This window comes from Herpailurus yagouaroundi, unplaced genomic scaffold, assembly GCF_014898765.1.
Source record: "Herpailurus yagouaroundi ecotype Mexico unplaced genomic scaffold, PumYag 140, whole genome shotgun sequence".
NCBI classification, from domain to species: domain Eukaryota; kingdom Metazoa; phylum Chordata; class Mammalia; order Carnivora; family Felidae; genus Herpailurus; species Herpailurus yagouaroundi.
The window spans coordinates 79,534,824-79,555,954 of NW_024412395.1; the positions used below are offsets into that span (position 1 = coordinate 79,534,824).

Here is a 21,131-nt window from a genome sequence, read left to right on the forward strand (position 1 = left end):
GTGTGTGTGTGTGTGTGTGTGTGTGTGTGTGTGTGTGTGTGTGTGTGTATGCAATGAAATACTACTCAGCGATCAAAATGAATGAAACCTTGCCATTTGCAACAATATGGATGGAACTAGAGTATATTACGCTAAGTGAAATAAGTCAGAGAAAGATAACATATAATTTCACTTATTGTGGAATTTAAGAAAAAACAGCAGCTGAACATAGGGGAGGGGAAGGAAGAATAAGATAAAAACAGAAAGGGAGGCAAACCATAAGAGACTCTTAAATACAGAGAACACACTGAGGGTTGCTGTAGGGATATTGGATACAGGGCTGGGCTAAATGGGTGATGGGCATTAAGGAGGGCACTCATTGGGAAGAGCACTGGATGTTATATTAAGTGATGAATCACTGGGTTCTACTCTTGAAGCCAATAATATATATATGTTAACTAACTTGAATTTAAATAAATAAATGAAGGGGCACCTGGGTGGCTCAGTCGGTTAAGCATCAGACTTCGGCTCAGGTCATGATCTCACAGTCCGTGAGTTTGGGCCCTGCATCGGGCTCTGTGCTGACAGCCAGAGCCTGGAGCCTGCTTCAGATTCTGTGTCTCCTTTTCTCTCTCTGCCCCTCCCCTGCTCATGCTATCTCATGCTATCTCAAAAATAAATAAAAATATTAAAAAATTTTTTAATAAATAAATGAAAAGAAGACATCTTTTGTGAATAGACAAGAAAAAGTAAATATCTGGTGTTCCACTTCAGTTGGGATTGACTGAAAAATAGCCACATAAATCCAAATGCATTCATTTTCTGTTCTGTAATGTAAAAGAGTGAATTCAAGGAGTAAAGAGTCTTAAAAAGCTTCAAAAGTTAGCAGGCCCACAATTTTCATGAAGCTAATCACCACAGAAGCGTTTTCCTTCAGAAGCATTACAACTTTTTGTGCCTCTATCTGGCTTTACCATCACCACCCCCCCAACAAGTACTACAAGAGGTGTAAACAGTGGTGCATCTTCATGCTCATAGCAAATAAATATCTGTTAATAATACCTGAGACCCATCGTAGAAGCTTAAAACCTAGTTCCTGATGCCAAAAGAGGGATCCCAGAGGCAGTAAACCTACCCACGAAACCATTACAGCCCTCTGAGGGTGGGAAGAATTCTAGTCAGGGCCACCCTATGGCTCTGGCACCTCCATTTTGTGTCAGAGGTATGGCCCTGACTCTGAAATCTCCTACTTAGAAATTCATGTTCATCTTTCAGTAACTCTGAAGTTCCATTTGTATCTGGTTTTGTTTTGTTGAGGTGTGTACCAAACTGTATAATGAAGATGAATTCCATCCCTTGGCTCTATTCCAGGAACCTAGATCCCCTCCTGAACTAATAGTAAGATGCTTTACTTTTGTTGTCCCATAACATGACATGGTATAAGCCTTTTTGCATTATGCTATGGAATGACTGAGTTTCAGACATTAAAAGTTGGAAGTGTGTCCAATGTGATAACCCATTGTTACAAATTTGTTCAGCTCCACCATAAATAGTTTTAAGCGTGGTGCTGCCAGGACCTCCAAGATGCTTTGGTTCACCCCTTAATTTGAAGATCCTGAGCTCAGAGAGTCTAGTAACTTACTCAAGGTCACACAGCTACACCGTGAGATATGTTAAAGATATTTTGTACAATTATACTTATAATGGAATTACATTATTCTTACTATTAGCCTCTGAGATTTCAACTCAGTGGGGAGAAATAGAGAGAAAGAATAATATAAATAGCATGGTTAACTAATCACTCCACTCCATGACTATACTCAGAAGAGAGCATGAAGTAAGGGATATGATTCTACTAGCTTCCTAAAGTGTCACAGTCCCCACTTCCCCCTCAGAGTGTGAGAATTTGGACTCACTATTTAAAGAGTATACACACACACAATGTAAATATGTACGTATATATGAGAGACAGAGTTGTAAAAAACAAATGTATACTATAGTGAATGACTTAAGAGATTTTTTCAAGGATAATTTTGCCTATAAGCAATTTTTGTCATACCAAAATGCCTAATCCCCAAAGATGAGGCCCCTTTGACTTACTGTTAGGGCAGAACTAGAACAAGAAGCCTGACCCTTTAATCAGACTAAGACATTTTGCCTCCTCTTCAGAAACTCATTTCACAATATAGGTAGAGTTTGTTCCACTCTATAGTTGTTGTTGATAGATACCTATTATGATGTTTTGTTCATTTGCTTTAAAGTTTATTTATTTATTTTGAGAGAGAGAGAGAGAGCATGTGCAAGCATGTGCACCAGCAGGGGAGAGACAGAGAGAGGGAGAGAGAGAATCCCAGGCAGGCTCTGTGCTGTCAGTGCAGAGCCTGACATGAGGCTTGAACTCACGAACCATGAGATCATGACTTGAGCTGAAATCAAGAGTCAGATGCTGGATGCTTAACCCACTGAGCCACCCAGGTACTCCTAATGATGTTTATTCAATGGTGCCCACATGGATATTAGCAATCTAGGTAGTTTCACACAAGGACACCCTTTCCTGATCACTACAAGTTAGGTCAACCCAGAAAGCTAAAATGACCATCAGGCCCTTTGGGCAACCAGAGCAGTAGATATACTCATGGCATGTAGTTCAGCAGCCTTACTTGAAAACCTGTTGGCTTTGTTTCTCTGCAGAGAATGGCAGAAGATCCAAATAAGACAAGACTGACATTCCAAGGGGAGAGGACTACCTGGATCATTCCTGTGAACCTCAGTGAGCTTCTAGAGCTGAAAGCCAATATCCCTGATGTACTCTTCATCATGGGGAACACTGCAATGGGTGGGTGGTTTTTAAGCAAGTTCCTTAGTCTAGATTAGGTAATCCAGACTTCTGTCTCTCTTTTTAAACTCTTCATAAATGCAATGCAGTTCACATTAATTAATACATACCTATGTCCTTTAGAATCCTTCGTTGTTTTCTTTTGCAAATGTGTCATTTGTGTCACAATTTTCACTCTGGATTATCCATAAGCAACATCTGTTAGCCCCCCATTGATTTCCTTTTCTAATTGCTTTACATGCTTTTCTCCTTAGAGACCCAGCATTAAATTTAGAGATGAATTCCATCCAGTTTTCATATCTCTACTTAGGCTTCCAGAACTATGTTTTATGCACAGCACGGATGATGGTATGTACCGTCTTTTTCATTGGCTGTTGGTAGGCTATTAATAATTATATGCACTGGGCTAAATTGAGCACTTAAGAGAATATATGACCTCATATATGTGCCCTACTATGTGTCCTCTATGAGCTTTTTCAAACTGAATTATTCAGCTATGTCACTGAATACTGCATTGTCATAGGAGCCATACAGTGGGAAGATGTAGGTTGTTCCACATATAGAGAGAGAGACTGACTGAATAAGGACACTTAAGAGAGTGGCTGGCCTGTAGGAAAAGTTCTTGCCAGAGTCATAAATTTGCTTAAGGCTCATCCTATACCCACACACATTCACACACACACAAAAATTCTGGGACACAAAATTTGAAAATTTAACTGTAACAACCTTATTTCTCTTCATACTCTTTTCACAGTTTACCAAATGCTTTCACATCTTGTTTCTTTTGATCCTCATGACAGTCCTGGAAGGTGGAAGGCTACCAGGTGGTAGCCTGGGATCTCTGTTCTCAATCAAAGGACTGAAGTAACTTCCCCAACTTTGCATAGCTAACACACAATCAAGTCAGGACTAGATTCCAGGGTTTCTTACTTTTAGTCAAGTTCTCCTTCCCACAATGCACCAAATAAGGCTATCTGAGAAACATATCCAAACTCAGCATTTGAATAGATACAAGTAATGGGAGGTAAAAATTCTACTTTAAAATAAAGTTTTCCTTGGGGCACCTGGGTGGCTCAGTCGGTTAAGCTTCTGACTTCAGCTCAGGTCATGATCTCACTGCTCATGAGTTCGAGCCCCATGTTGGGCTCTGTGCTAACAGCTCTGAGCCTGGAGTCTGCTTCAGATTCTGTCTCCATCTCTCGGCCCCTCCGCTGCTCACTCTCTGTCTCTGTCTCTCTCTCTCTCTTTCCCAAATATAAAATAAAACATTAAAAAAATTAAAAAATAAGGTTTTCCTCATTGAGTAAACAGAAAATGAGAAATTGTCTGCTTTCCCCTCTGATCTGCTAATATTAAGTCAATCTGCCCATCCATTTTCTTTTTTACCTGTTGGAATGTCCATATCAGTTGACTCATAGGGAGAAATGGAGCAAGGGGAGGCTGGGCTGGTACAGAAGAATGTTGGAAGTAAGGTATGGACGCACTTGGTTGGGTGGGGTGGGAGTGAAGGGACTGGGGAGGAGGTAGAGCCCATAACACTATGTCAGTGTTTCTCAATCTTTTCATTATTGCCTCACTAAGGAGCAAGAGGCATTTTCCCTCAATCATCCCTCCATGAATTTTTAACACCGTAGGTAGGCCATATATCTGTTTATGTACAGTATATGTATATCAGGGCTTTATCCATCAAAAGAGCAAGATTTTTTTCCACCCTTTTGGGGCTGGTGTTACCCTCCTGGAGAATGCATGAACTGGATGACATCCCTGCTCAAAGCATTCCCTGAAAGCACACTTGTAAAAACCTGACCCAAGGTACAGACAGGTGTCTATTCTTATTGCTTTGTTAAGGAAACAGTATGAAAAGATGGTTGTATAAGAAGGGCAAATGGGCAACACAAATGTGTAGGTCACTTTCCACTTAGACTTAATGATCTTTTAAAAGTCTTATAGAATCTGAACTGAAATTTCTATATTTGATCAACTTATTCAGGAAAACACTAATTGCACATTAACAAAGTAATGAATTTCTGATATCTGTCGCTGGTATGTCCTAAAATGTATGGCATATATGACTGTATATATATGACTGATAAAAAGAATTTGGTACTTAATACTTGGGAATAAAGCATATTGCCAAAAATATCTTTATCTTTGGTTTCTCTAAGTTAATATAAAAAGAGAAGATATATTTGAAAGATTGTTTCTGTGCAGCCCATGCATCTTGTTATAGTTCACCTTCAGTTTATATTCCCCTATCTTATTTTCAGGGGTGCAGAATGTGGCCTGGCTCTGTTGAATGATGGCTTACATCTTATTGTTTGGGGGCAGCAAAAGAAGACTAAGACCTACTGTGCTCTCCTGAAGTATCTGAGGACGCTTGCCAGAGCTCAGATTAAGAATATGGCAGAATGCTCTCTAGTGTGATATGAAATAAGCCACAGTTATAGACAGTCATATAGTTCTGTTCTGCTTAGAAAACATTACTCTGAAGGGGAACCCCAAGTCAATGTTGAACAAGTCTGTACAATATGAGTATGAGTGGGTATATGTACTCAAAATGAGAGTCATCACACTGCATTTATGTGTGTGTCCAAAGTGAGAAGCGGCAGGGTGCCTGGGTGGCCCAGTCAGTTGAGCATCTGACTCTTGATTTCAACTCCGGTCATGATCCCAGGATTGTGGGATCAAGCCCCCTGTCAGGCTCCACACTCAGATTCTTCCTTTCCAGGGCACCTGGGTAGCTCAGTCGGTTAAGTGTCCAACTCTTTATATTTGGCTCAGGTCATGATCTCATGGTTTGTGAGATGGAGCCCCACGTCAGGATCTGCACAGTGCAGAACCTGCTTGGGATTCTCTCTCCCTCTCTCTCTCTCTCTCTCTCTCTCTGCCCCTTCCCCCCTCTCAAATAAATAAAACTTTTTAAAAAATCTCTTTCTCCCTCTGCCCCTCTCTCCTGCTCACATGCTCTCTCTTGGGGGAAAAAGAAGTTAAAGTTCAACCAAGGGGACTGTCCAGCTCTAACAGGCTATGAAATGTTTTAGCCAAGGTATAGTAAACAAGAGCCCACATTTCCAAAATACTCTTTTATGTCTGTTCCTCCTCTTAGACCTTTGCCCCAAGGTCAGTTTCTAAGCATGTGCATCCCATATGTCTATTCTTGGATGTCCCCCAGTTGTCTAGCTTATTGAGGTTTCCTTATTATTTGAGATTTAAGAGTAATTGGTTTGAACCACTGCCCATTCCACACATGATAGGTAGTTCAGTGAGACTTTGGTGCGGGGCATTTCTCGTAATTGTCTCTGGCCCTGTTTCTGTTGATTCTCAAAATTCACTACATATTTTCACCTTCTGCATCTTCTGTCCCTTTTTCTAGACCACACTGTTCCTCTCAACATCACCTTGCCCCCTTAACTCCCTTCAAATGCTCTCATTCAAGGCTATGTCTGAAGGAACTTTATCCACAGTTTGGAGTAACAGAGAAGAATTCTACTACACAGCAGTACAGTAAGCATTTTGAATGGGAATGCTACATAGCCCAGTTCTTTAGTGTTTATTTACTCAGACTCTAGTCCTTACTTTCCCCGATGTTATTGGACACTCATACTAGAGTCAGCTCTCAAAGAAATTTTCTTCTTCACTGCACATGGAAAAGGAACATTTTCTTCAGCAATAAGTTTGAACTGGGGTCAGGGATGGGAATCTTGTACAACATGTTGTCTGACTCTATTTAGCTACCCTAAAACCATACCAGATCTTTCTTTGAAGCAAAGAAGGGAATTAAAAACTTACACAAGATCCTTGTACACATAATTCCTTGTTTTTCAAATAACTGGCTTTAAAAATGTTATCTTTTTTATTTAGACTTTAGAAGGACATGTGGTGAACAGACCTAATTTTTCTGACCTAAATACCATTTTAGCAGCAGGAAATGCTCCCATCCCATCCCAACAATTGATGGGATATCTTGCCTGATATCTAAAGGCAAGAGAAAAGTTTTAGGCATTCTATTATATAATTACCACTGTCAGTTAGGTAGCTCCTTTCATAAAGCATGAACCAGGAACCCAAGTGTATCTAACTTAGACTCACCAAATATATAGGCTATAACTGTACTACCTCAAGTGTAAGGATGCAACAGAGATCAATTATCCTGTTTTCAGATGTTCTATATCTTGCAGATCAGGTAAGTTACTGCACTGGACAATTTTTCTTAACTATTTGGCCACATTTATGCACAGTCCAAATTGTAGTATCAAATCATTTTTTTTTTTTAAATGAGATGTCTGTCTGTGGTTTTAAAGCTTTATGGCACATTTCATTTCAGAGTATTATAAAGTTGGAAATTTTCCTCATAGGGACTTAACTTTCTAAAGAAAATCAAGATTGTGGGGCATGTTACTCATTACTTCTCTCTTTATTCAAAGACAGCTTGAGCTTTGCCAAGAGAGAATTATTTAAACTCAATGAAATAACAATAAATGCATATTATTCATAGAGCTATTGATGTAAGATACCCTCTTTTTTATTACAATCACATTTTTGAAAATACAGTGGCTCAAGTAAGAGAATATTGTCAACTGTCTAAGAAAAAAAAGCTGTGTAGCAGGCATTCCACTTGTACGCCTGTTCCACCATTGTCCCAGCTGTAGAACTTTGAACAAATCATTTAACCCCTCTGGACCTCTGGACCTGTTTTCCCATTTATGAAGCTATGTTGTACTCAGTTGTTTCCAAATAACTTTAAAGTTCTTCAAAGCCAAAATTGTGAGTAGTTTTGGACCAGATTATCTGGTCCGGTCCTGTCATTCTGCAGATGAGGAACTGGAAGCCCCTACAGTTCTGTGACTTGCCTAAGGTGACCCAGCATGGAAGCTGCAACTAGAAACCAGATCTTCTGGCTTACAGTTTGCACTCTCTCTTTCCCCAGATTTATCACAACTATCCCTTGCTTCATATTCTCCAGTTCGATAAATTCATTCTGATCAAGGTCATTTTCTCTAATAGAAGGAGAACAGCAGATTCCTTTAGACAGCCATTTCCTTGAGAGATCACCTAAAACCAGCCTTAAATCAGAAGAGATTATGTTATCTGTTTCTATTCCCCACTCTACTCAGGTAAAGGCTCCCTGACTCACTGCCCACCCCGAGGGAGCCCAGCTTACCCTGGGAGACTTCTGGGGCTGCTCAGAGGAAGAGGCAAATTCTCAGAGGACCATTTGATTTGCTTTCATATCAGGGCCACATTGTGACTTCTGTAGAAGCTGGCCACACAGATGCCTTCCTACTTTGTGACTCTAATGTTTCACGCTAATAATGAGATTTAACCTAGAATGAGAGATTTAAACCTGGAAAGCACTTGGAAGACCATTTGATCCAGTGGTTTTGAAGCTTTTTTTTTTTTTAAGAGTAAAATTCCTTGTTTGCATGAAATTTACATAGAACACCAAACTAAAACAGCTAAAAGTGAAGGTATGGTAGTTCATCCTGAGAGGCAGCACACCTCCTGATTTTTCCCTTACCCCTCTCAGCAGCCCCGGAGGCACACAACCTTCTCATTTTAAAGAAAGTTAAGACCCAAACAGTTTAAGTCACATGCCTGAGGCCACATGTAGTGACTCAAATTTTGAAAATAGATAAACATAGACTCTGGAGCCAAACTGCTTAGATTTCAACCCCAATTCTTCCATTCCTGTATGACCTTGTACAAGTTATGTAACCTCTCAGTTTCCTCATTAGTAAATTAGAAATGAGTAGAGTTGTTATGAGGATAATATATTAATACCTATAAAGCACATGGACCAGTACTCACATATACTCAATACTATAGTCAGCAACATCATTCACAGGATCATTTTCATTATAATTAATCATCAGAGTTGTTGCTATACAGCACACAATGGAGATGAACACTATTCTGAGTGTTTTTTTTTATTTCCAGTGGCACTTTGTGCCGGGATTCTAACTGGCCCAACATTAGGAGAATGCCTTTGCCATTGTCAATGCTGTGATGAGTGTGAAGTTTGAAGATGGCATAGGCATGATTAAGGACCTTTAAATGTTCTACGGAAATGTTGGCCCCACCATTGTCTCTGCAAGCCAAATGTGCAAGCAGCTCATTGGGAAGTATGTCACAACACATTTGGAAATGAAATTCAGGCCTTTGTATTTTAATATTTTATGAAAACGGCACTTGGAGAATTTTTTTCTGATTATATATATATTACATAATCATATAAGAAATTTAAGCACTGTGGAAGAATATAAAGAAAATAAAATTCACCCAAAAGCCAACCTTCTTCAAGATACAATTCTTTTATTGCAGTTTCTGTAATAAGATGAACACACAAATTAATCTAAGTAGATAATATATTCAAGTCTTCTTTCTTTCTCCTTCCTTCCTTCCTTCCTTCCTTCCTTCCTTCCTTCCTTCCTTCTTCCCTCTCTCCCCTTCTTTTCTTTTCTTTTTTCTTTTCTTTTCTTTTCTTTTTTCTTTTCTCTTTTCTTTTCTTTTCTTTTCTTTTCTTTCAAGTAGCCTCCATGCCCATCGTGGGGCTTAAACTCGTAACATTGAGATCAAAAGTCACATGGTCTACTGACTGAGCCAGCCAGGCACCCTTCAAATTTTCATTTTTAATTAACCTGCAGAATAAGTAAATGTTTCCAATACTGTATCCTAAGACATCTTAAAATGTCCCTACACTACATAAAGATGAAATATTCAAAAAGTTTAAAAGGCCTTCTTCATGTCACTCTCATTGTTTCTAGCATTTGGAAAGTAGTTTTTAAAAACTCTTCCAACAAAATTAACTAAAATTTAAAATGAAAAAAGTAGTAAAATTAAAAAACTTTATTCTAACTAGTGCTTTTACAGTAATTTTTATCTACCCATTGTATTCATTGTCAACAATGCAATGGAACTTAATGCAATTTTTTCTCAAATACTAAAGTAAATCAATGCTTTAGAAGCATTTATGTAGAAACTTTCATTTGTAAAAAAATTTACACCTGTCATCAATAATTTAGTCATTTACCAGTCATTACCTGTGTAGTGTGTGTGCCAGGCATGGCCTATTTGCTGGAGATACCGCAGTAAGACAAGTTTCCAGATCTTGGGAAGCTCTGATTTGAGTACTTTTTTATTCAAGCTATTTGAGGTAAGTCAACATTCCCAGGCCATGAAGTTAAAAATAGTAATAAAGGAGGACTTGGTAAGGAAAATTTCAGAACCACTGCAGCAGATTCTAAAGAAAGCTTGTGAAATATGTGAGGGTATTTTGTTTAGACTTTAAAGATGAATACAGATTTTTCTCCATCTTACCTTGCTCTGTCAGTTTACTCTGTCTTTGCCTCTTCTGTGACATGTTTACATTCTTTCCTACCATGCAATAGGATGACCAAATGCTGAATGATGCTTGCTGACTGGTCCTGGACGAGATTTACATGCCACCAGGAGCTGAGGGTGGCATGATAGAATACAGGTGAACCCTCAGCATCAGCTCACTTTTCAAATTCTACCTCAAAGTGAGGTGAGCACTGAGGAAAATGATAAATGACTTCTCTGGGTCTCTGAGTGCCTTGACATTCTGAGTGTCAGTCTGCATATGAAGGGCTTCCCTGCCCAGTTTCTCTACTGCACCAAGGTTAGCAGATTATCAAGGGTAAAGAGGGTGGAGCTCTCAGTGTGGTGCTTCCCAGCCTCCTTTTCCTTTCCTTCCCTCTCCTTTCTCTCCTGGGCTAAAAAGGGGACAACCTTGCTCTTCCTATAGTTTGTGTGACCATATAGTACACAATATCAAGTTGATCTACAGTAGTGAAAAGGTTTCAGTAATTAAATTATAATCTCTTCCTATTTTAAAGAAAATTTTCTTATTAAAACAATACCTTCTTTAATATTTAGAAAATGTGGATTAGCCAAAAAGGAAGAGAAAATCTTTTGTCTATCATTTGTCTATCCATCACCCATAGATAACCATTATTAATATTTTGGTATGCATCTTTCTAAACCCTTCTTTATGAATGTGGGTATGTATATGTCACACATATATATCTGTAGAACTGTTTAGTATAACTTGTTTATTTCACTTAGTAACAAACACCTTTCAGTGTTATTGAATATTCTTCATGACATAATGACATAATGGTTGCATGATGTGTCTATGGATAGGTGTGCCATTATTTGATCTGTACTTTATTTTTGGACATTTAGATTGTTTCTTGTTTTTTAACTTTTTTTTTCTTACCTAGCCTAGTTTAAAATGACCTTCACAGCAGTGTTTCTCAGAATATGGTCCATGACTGTTAGTGTCCCCTTGATAAGTCATGAGCTGACCCAAAAATGGCAGATAAATGATTATGCATTTCTTTTATGGCTAAGTGTGTTAATTCAGCTAGTCTTTTTAAATAATTTTTATTAATTAGCATTTATATTTATAGAATTTACATTTATAATAATTAGCATTGTTATAATATTCTATTCTGTGTTACATAATATATTTACAACATACATATGTCATCAATATGTATCTATTATCACTTATAATTTGTTAAATACATGTCTTTTGTTTTACATCTTTATTATCATATGTTCTCTTGCACAGTACACATTATATATTCTATCATTGTAGAAAATTCAAACACAGAGAAGCAAAAATTTTAAAAATCAACTGTAAGCCAGTAGTCCTACCATAAAGACTGTTAACATTTGGAATACATACATATATATTTTTTTCTTCTTTTTACAAGAAAAAGGGGTAATACTATACATAAATATTTGTAATCCATATTTTCACTTAATTGTAATGCATGAGCATTTTTTCAATCAAAATATTGTTTTTTAGGCATAGAATTTAGTGATTCATCACTTACATATAACACCCAGTTCATGAGCATTTTTCAGTGTGCATAAATACAAACACACTTCTACAAAACCATTTTTAATGACTATGAACTATTATATCTTACAATGCACATAATTTGTTTAGTCAGTTCCCTCTTATTGGATATTTAGGTTAATTCTAATATCTTTACTATGACAACTAATCTGAAACTGAACGTCCTTGCAAATTAATCTTTTCTCCCTCAATTGCTTCTTTGAGATTCATGCCCAGAACTTTGACCTGGACTTGAAAACACAGCTCCATTTGGAAAAACAAATTCTTCCTGCCATTTGAGAGGAGAGCTTGTCATAAAGGAAGTCTCCACTTCCTGGAAACAGCATTCACTTTCCTGTGTGTGTAAGTAGATATAGCCATTCTTGAAACAACTGCTGCTAGCCCAGGGAGCTCGAAACTCAGGGTTCTTTCCCAGCACAACTGGTGACCAGTATCTGAGAGAATAAATAAGATAACCTATTTCTACATGTGATTTTCTAAGCAAGTGATTCAGATTGTAAAGTTAAATGGGAAATTATCTTCTTTTCAGTATCTCCAGAATTTTCTGATATCCCAGAAACGTTCATGAGTGCTCTAGATTTCCTTGTTATAACACCCCAAGGAATTCGGATGTTCCAGGTCAGCGGGTAGAGTTTTTTGTTTTTTGTTTTTTAAATCTGTCTATGCATTCAATGCATGCATTATACATGTATCTCCCACTTTTCAATAGCTTTTTTTTTTTTTTTTTTTTACTTGTAAGGGTAAAGTCTACTAAAGCCAGCCAACATTACCAATTTTAACTCACACACGACTTGCTTGGTTTAGCTTCTATGCTTTTACTCAAGGCTTCACAAGGAATTAGATTCTAAATGTCTCTTCTCCACTATATCAGTTTTGTTGCTTAAAATGTTCTTTTCTTAGTGAATGCCTGTCCTTTCTTCAAAACCCGACTCAACATTCACTGCTTCTAGGACCCTACTTGACACAGCCATCCTAAATCTCCCAGGAACTTGTGTATTTTCTTTGCACCATATTGTGTAAATGTGTATATTTTGTTATGTATAAACTGTTCTTTATTGCTATATGAAGTTAACCATGTTATTTTAATATGTATTTGTCTGTATTCTGATACCCTTGCAAGCTTGTAGAATCTTTAAGGACAAGAACAACATCTTCCTTTTGGGGAGGTGAGGGGGTAGATTGTAACCAGAATATATCTCTTACCACACTGCCCAATGGACATTTATTAACTCTGACTCACAGATATAGGTACCCAATTGCCTATAATTTTTCTTCACTTGTGAGTAAGCCAGATATATCAGACCCAATTTTCAGTGCCTGAGAATGTCTGGAAGTAAAATAACTTGCTTTATTCATTGACAGTGTGTGGATCCCTACCGACCCTCACAAGACCCCATCAACCACCCAGTCATGCACCAGTCAGCCATTACATATGCCAGGGAAGGGGCGCCTGGGTGGCGCAGTCGGTTAAGCGTCCGACTTCAGCCAGGTCACGATCTCGTTGTCCGTGAGTTCGAGCCTCGCGTCAGGCTCTGGGCTAATGGCTCAGAGCCTGGAGCCTGTTTCCGATTCTGTGTCTCCCTCTCTCTCTGCCCCTCCCCCGTTCATGCTCTGTCTCTCTCTGTCCCAAAAATAAATAAACGTTGAAAAAAAAATTAAAAAAAAAATATGCCAGGGAAGCTGTGTTTAGTGATGACATGTCTCCTGTTGCCCAAGAACTCTTCTTGGCTATAGTCACAAGCAGAAGATCTCACACAAACATCATGTAAGAGAGTGAAAAATATTCCTATGTATTACTGGAATGCATTCACAATTTCACATCACAAATGAGAGGTTATTTAAGTCAACTAAGAATATTTATTTCCTCAGGGCATCTGGGTGGCTCAGTCCATTAAGTGTCCAATTTCGGCTCAGGTCATAATTTCAGTTTGTGAGTTCAAGCCCCACAGTTCGTGAGTTTGAGCCCCACATTGGCTCTGTGCTGACAGTTCAGAGCCTGCAGCCTGCTTCAGATTCTGTGTCTCCCTCTCTCTTTCTCTGCCCTTCCCCCGCTCATGCTCGCTCGCTCTCTCTCTCTCTCTTTCACAAAAATAAATAAATGTTTTAAAAAATCTTGAAAAAATATTCATTCCCTCTTCTGAATGGAAATCAGTCATTTTTTAGCATATTTTTGAAAGAATCTAATGCCAAGAGTCCAAACATCTGCCAAATATTGACACTTTTAAACACAGAATACTGTCCCTTATTTAGTTATGAGGTCCATTTCAGTTTTTCCCTGTGTTTGAGGAATCATTTATATTGTACCATGAACTTACCCCTGTAAACTCTATGTGTACTTTCAAATTTTCCCTCCTAGATCAATTGATATTTCAGAAGCCCTGGCACTTCCAGGTATTGTCAATGTGATAACAGCAGAGGATGTTCCAGGAAATAATAAGCATCAGGGAGAAGTTCTCTATGCACCCAATGAGGTGTGAGATTTGTGTGGGGCGTATCATTCAAATGATTCACTGAAAACACCAAAATTATTATTGGTTATGACTCTACATCCATGGATTCATGTTCACATCACAAAAACTGCAGGGAACCAATGATTCCACATCAGTGATTCTCAAATTCTCTCTTGAAATGTGAACATAAGATTCTGATCATAAGCTATAAGCCCTCTCAAAGAAGGCTTCTAAAAAAGTTGTGAAAACCATAGAAGCAATATAGAACACAGGACATTAAAAGAACCGACAGAATTTCAGGATGACTGGATTAATATGTGTGATATGGGAATGATGGGGAATACAACTGAAGACAGAAGCCAGATAATCAAGTTCTGCACCCAGTTTTTGAACCCCCTAAATCCCACTCATGCCACTGTTTTAAATTTATTCTCATAGGTGGAAAATAGTCTTTCCTTTGGTCATAGGAACCCAGTGGGTAAATGTAAGAATGTGGGAACAGTAATTCCTTTTTAATGATTCTGTGTCTTAGCTAATGGTAACATGTGGCTTTTCTGCAAGTGATTTGCATGAGTCAGATTATCTGCACTGTGGCTGCTGATACCTATGCTCATACAAGAGAGGCAGCTAAAAAGTGAAGATGACTTGTGAAGACATAGAACCAAAGATTATCACAAAAGAGGTAGTCGAACCACTTCATGCCTTCTAGAATGACTAGGTCAGTATACTTTTGGCAGAATTCAACTGGTGGAGTCACAAAATAGTATAAATTGGGCTCCATCTATACTTCATTCAGAGTTATTTATGTTTCAAAGCGAAGGCTCAAGAAATCGACACCTCGAAACATAATACTGAGAATTTCCCTGCCTGCATTTCTACTTCCTTCTTGTGACCACTTCTCCCATTCTCTTGACAAGACATGTTCTCATAATATAGATAGGTAACACCAGAGGAATGTCCTTATGACCTCTATGTAAAACTAGTAGGTGGGAAAATCCAGAGCACTGTGAAACTGAGAACAGTCATAACATTTACTGTCCTGTGTCTCCTGCCCACTTCCTACAAGCTCTGGAGATAGAAAACTCAGATTGGTATTCTAACTCCATCTTTTAGTAGCTCTTTCTTTCTTTCTTTCTTTCTTTCTTTTTTTTTTTTTTTTTGTGGCCTCTTAATAGCAATGAAAGCTTTGGCATGTCACTTAAATTCCTCATACCTGGGGCGCCTGGGTGGCGCAGTCGGTTAAGCGTCCGACTTCAGCCAGGTCACGATCTCGCGGTCCCTGAGTTCGAGCCCCGCGTCAGGCTCTGGGCCGATGGCTCAGAGCCTGGAGCCTGTTTCCGATTCTGTGTCTCCCTCTCTCTCTGCCCCTCCCCTGTTCATGCTCTGTCTCTCTCTGTCCCAAAAATAAATAAATAAACGTTGAAAAAAAAATTAAAAAAAAAAAAATTCCTCATACCTCAGCTTTCTCAACTATAAAATGGGAGCCATAAAGCACCTACATAAAAGTCATTAGAAGGTTTAGATGAGAAAATCCAGGCAAAATGCTTAGAACAGCACCTGAGAGATACAGAATGCATGTAGTAAATGTTTGCTATTATTTTTGTTTTAGTTGTTGTTATTAATGAGGGCAGGAACATGTTGCATGGTTCTTTATAGCCCCAGCATTTAGCAAAGCATTAACCCAAGGTCAGTCTTAATAAATGAGTGTGATGGAGGGAGAAGTGAATAGATGGGTACATGAACAATATGAAACCCAGCCATGTAGGATACTTCTTCAGTATCCTCTGATTGTCCTCTGTTCTTCCCAAGAGTTGCCAAATTCAGGTCTTTCCCAGTTATCTTTTCAATGCCTTTAAGTCTGCCCCTTTCTTTCCACTCTCAATTTCACCCCTATCCCACCCTTCAGTCCAGACCTTACCACTGTCAGATTTACTACAATAACCACTTAAGGAGCCTCTTGTACTCCATTTTAAACCTGTCTACCCACCACATTAACTTTTCTACGCCTCAATGTTCATTGGGTCACTTTTCTTATACAATAATGTCCCCTTGGATAAGGGTCTTAGCATAGAACTCAAGGTCTTTCATAGTCCAACCTCAATTCACCTTTGAAGCTCATCCACATGCTCTTGACAGAAAACCTGCTCTCCAGCCAGCCTGGCCTTATTCTCTTTTTGGCCCCTCAGCTTATTTTCAACCTCACGCTATTGCTTTCTGAGGTGGCCTTGACTTCAAACGATTTCCCCCTCTCTTCTCTAACTGTCCTAATTCCATGCAATTCAGCCTCTAATTTAGGTCACCTACACAAGGCCATTTCTGAGCATTTCCAGTTCCACCAGCCTCCTCCTTGGCCTCTCTCTACTCTTCTTATCTGCACCCCACCATAAAGTTGACACCTTAATACCCACTGCCTCAGGTCATCACTCAGCAGTCTAGAGGGTGGGACCCTCTAGATATGCTTATCTCCCCCTCAGCGCTTCCTCCGAGCCCTGAACAAAACTGAGTCACCAATACCTGTAGTCTATTGTAACACAATTTCTGCTGACTCTCTACACTCCTTAGATTGTCTGTCATGGTGTATGAATACCTGAAAGAACAGGAGCATAGCAGTTTGATGGCGTATGAATGGTTTATTAAGATATGAGAAAACAAAACTTTTTATTATTTTGCCCTAGAGCACAATTCATTTTCCCATTGGAAAAAAAAAATAGAGCAAGGAATTTTAGAGCAAGCCTTTAAATATGTTGATCAAATCATTGATGGTAAGTTGTCTTGGGCCAAAAAAGTGATTCCTCTGAAGTTGAAGACTATAAGTTAATTATCTGGTTTGAGAAATACTGAAACTCCAAGGCAGAGCTCTCAACCCTAGTGTGATTTTTAAATCAAAATTTTAAATGCACAAATAATAAGTTTACAATTTGATGAAATTTTATGTATAGGTATAAATCTATGTAAACACTACCCACATCAAGATCTAGAACACTTCTGGGGAGCCTGGTTGGCTCAGTTGGAAGAGCATGCAACTCTTGATCTAGAGGTCATCAGTTTGAGCCCCATGTTGGGTGCAGAGATTACTTAAAAATAAAATCTTTAAAAACATATAAAGAGAGCCCAAGGAAAGCAACAGCAGCAGATGGGGAGGAAGCAGCAGGCTTGGAAGACCCCTCTGCCTTCAGTAGGTTTCCACTCTTTGCTAGGGACAACAATTAAGTGAGGTCCCCAAGTGAAACCCAAGTTCAAACCTGGACTGTTTGGAGGAGAAGAGACCAACATGGTGGAGAAGTAGGGAGATCTGAAGTTCCCTCCTCTCTCAAACAAAGCAGTATTGAAGCTAAAGGACTTTCAACTCTAAGAGTCCAGGTGGCAAAGCGACAGAGATACTTGCAAAGACCCACCAGGACAACATGACAGGCCATAGGTGCATGATTGTGAACTGAGAGAAATAAAACAAATGAAGGGGAGGGATCCCCTTCTGTAGAGAGACAAAGGGAAGAGAAAGAAGCTGGGGAAGCATAGGACTATATCTGGATAAAAGAAAAACCACGGACCAGGATGGAGAAAGATTCAATGTCTAACTGCAGGGCTTTCTCCGGACTAGGGCTGGCTGCCCTTTTCACACACCTGGGGAGGAGGGGAGCCAGCCCCAGGCTTGGTAACTAGTTCAGAGGTGCAGTCCGCAGTGGGAGAAAACAATCCCCTCCCTGGAGTGCTATGGGAAGAAAGTATACATCCACTCAAAGGAGTGGCACATCACCAAAACCAAGGTGGACAGTGTGGGAATGTTGAACACATCGGGGTTTAAATCCCAGCGAAGTGCCAGGAAAGCACAGGAGTTGGCAGAGTGGGACAAACCACCTTGTTTGCGGCCATAGCACAGTGAGGACGGCTTGAACAGAGTGATTTGGGACATCTGGTCTGTGGAGGTGAGACTGGGGGGTCGCCATTTTTCTCCCCATCACCAACAAGGTACGGCTTCAGGGAATGGACTGCGGGCCCACAATGGAGGCAGGACCTACCTACACCAAACCAGGGCCCCTCCACACCTGGTAACTGTGTATATACTGGAGCAGGATTAACACGATGAACCAGACAGCCCCTCCTCCAGACCAGCACTGTTGCTTTGCCTGGTTTAATTCTCGGACAATTCTTATTATATAGATATATTCTTCCTTCCTTTTCTCCTTCTTATCTCTTCCCTCCTCTAGTCTGGTTACTCTGGTTGTTGGTTTGTTTAAGCAGACAGATTTAATCTATTCTCTTGATACATGCTCTACACCTCCTATATATATATATATATATATTTTTTTTTTTTTTTTAATTTACATCCAAGTTAGTTAGCATATAGTGCAACAATGATTTCAGGAGTAGATCCCTTAGTGCCCCTTACCCATTTAGCCCATCCCCCCTCCCACAACCACTCCAGTGACCCTCTGTTTGTTCTCCATATTTAAGAGTCTCTTATGTTTTGTCCCCTCTCCCTGTTTTTATATTATTTTTGCTTCCCTTCCCTTGTGTTCATCTGTTCTATGTCTTAAAGTACTCATATGAGTGAAGTCATATGATATTTGTCTTTCTCTGACTACACCTCCTTCTTTATTTTCCTTTCTCTGGCTTAAGCCATATAGTTTCTCTGTCCGGTCAATTTTTTTTTTTCTTTTTTCCTGCTCCTGTCATTTCTTCCTTTGCATGGAATAAGGCCTCGTCCATCAGCACCACTTCTACCCTGTTGTTTACTTGTAGTTGGTGTTTCTGATTTTTGTTTTTGGTTTGTGTGTGTGTGTGTGTGTGTGTGTGTGTGTGTGTGTGTGTTTACTTGTTTTTGTTTTCTGTTTGTTTTTTGTTTGTTTGTTTTCCTTTCCAGGGTTACCTCAATGAACAAATCAAAGAACACCTGGTGGAGGGTCCAAAACATGACTAGGAGTAGGGATAAAGTAACAACAGTCACAACAGAGAGCAAGTAACACTCCAAAAAACACCTCATGAAGGGCCAAGGCCTGGGCAGTGTATGACCCCTCTTTAATATAGTAGTGATTGCAGGTACGGGACACATAACAAGCTTTTAAAACATGTAGGGGACAGAAAACTAGCCAAAATGATGAAATGGAAGAATTCTCCTCAAAAGAAATTCCAAGAAGAAATGACAGCTGAAGAATTGATCAAAACAGATATAAACAATATAACTGAATAACAATTTAGAATAATAGTCATAAGATTAATGGCTGGGCTTGAAAAAAAAAGCATAGAAGACAGCAGAGAATCTATTGCTACAGAGATCAAGGAACTAAAAAATAGTCATAATGAATTTAAAAATGCTATAAATGAGGTGCAAAATAAACTAGAGGTGGTGACAGCAAGGACTGAAGAGGCAGAAGGGAGATTAAGTGTAATAGAAGATAAAATTATGGGAAAAGATGAAGCTGAGAAAAAGATAAAAAATTCTGAACCACAAGGGGAGAATTAGAGAAATAAGTGAGTCAAAGAAATAGAACAATATCCATATCATAGGAGTTCCAGAAGAAGAAGAGAGAAAGAAAGAGGCTGAAGGTATACTTGAAAAAATCATAGCTGAGAACTTCCCCAATCTGGGGAAGGAAACAAACATTGAAATCCAGGAGGCACAGAGAACTCCCTTCAGATATAACTTGAATCAATCTTCTGCATGACATAGTGAAACTGGCAAAATACAAAGATAAAGAGAGAATTCTGAAAGCAGCTAGGGATAAACGGGCCTTAACCTAAAAGCGTAGACACATAAGGGTAGTAGCAGACATATCTAATGAAACTTGGCAGGCCAGAAAGGAGTGGCAGGAAGTTTTCAATGTGATGAATAGAAAAAATATGCAGCCAAGAATTCTTTATCCAGCAAGCCTGTCATTCAGAATAGAAGAAGATAAAGGTTTTCCCAGACAAACAAAAACTGAAGAAATTCATCACCACTAAACCAGCCCTATAAGAGATCCTAAGGGGGACTCTGGGGAATGTTGCAAAGACCACAAAGTATCAGAGACATCACTACAAACATGAAAGCTACAGATAACACAATGACTCTAAATCCATATCTTTCACTAATAACACTGAATGTAAATGGACTGAATGCTCCAATCAAAAGACATAGAGTATCAGAATGGATTAAAACAACAACAACAACAACAACAAAAACAAAACAAGACCCATCTATTTGCTGTCTACAAGAGACCCATTTTAGACCTGAGGACACCTTCACATTGAAAGTGAGGGGTTGGAGAACCATCATGCTACTGGAAGTCAAAAGAAAGCTGGAGTATCCATACTTATATCAGACAAACTAGATTTTAATTTTTTTAATGTTTATTTATTATTGAGAGACACAGAGTGTGAGCAGGGGAGGGGTAGAGAGAGGGGGGAAACACAGAATCCGAAGTAGGCTCCAGGCTCTGAGCTATCAGCACAGAGCCTGACACATGGCTCGAACTCACAAACTGCAAGATCATGACCTGAGCCGAAGTCGGTTGCCCGACTGACTGAGCCACCCAGGCACCCCCAGACAAACTAGATTTTAAGCTAAAGGCTGTAACAAGAGATGAAGAAGGGCATTATATCATAATTACGGGGTCTATCCATCAAGGAGAGCTAACAATTATAAATGTTTATGCACTGAATTCGGAAGCACCCAAATATATAAATCACAAACATAAGCAATCTTATTGGTAAGAATGTGGTAATTGCAGAAGACTTTAATATTCCACTTAAAGGGATGGACAGATCATCTAGACAGAAAATCAATAAAGAAACAATGGCCCTGAATGATACACTGGACCAGATGGACTTGACAGATATATTTAGAACTTTTCATCCTAAAGCAGCAGAATACACATTCTTCTCAAGTGCACATGGAACATTCTCCAAGATAGATCACATACCGGGTCACAAAACAGCCCACAATAAATATAAAAGAATTGATATCATACCATACACACTTTGGGATCACAATGCTATG

At 39.1% G+C, this 21,131-nt stretch overlaps 1 pseudogene; it reads left to right on the forward strand.

Moving 5' to 3' along the window:
* Positions 1–21,131, forward strand: part of LOC121030359 (aldehyde oxidase 4-like) — a 76,849-nt pseudogene that overhangs the window by 22,400 nt on the left and 33,318 nt on the right.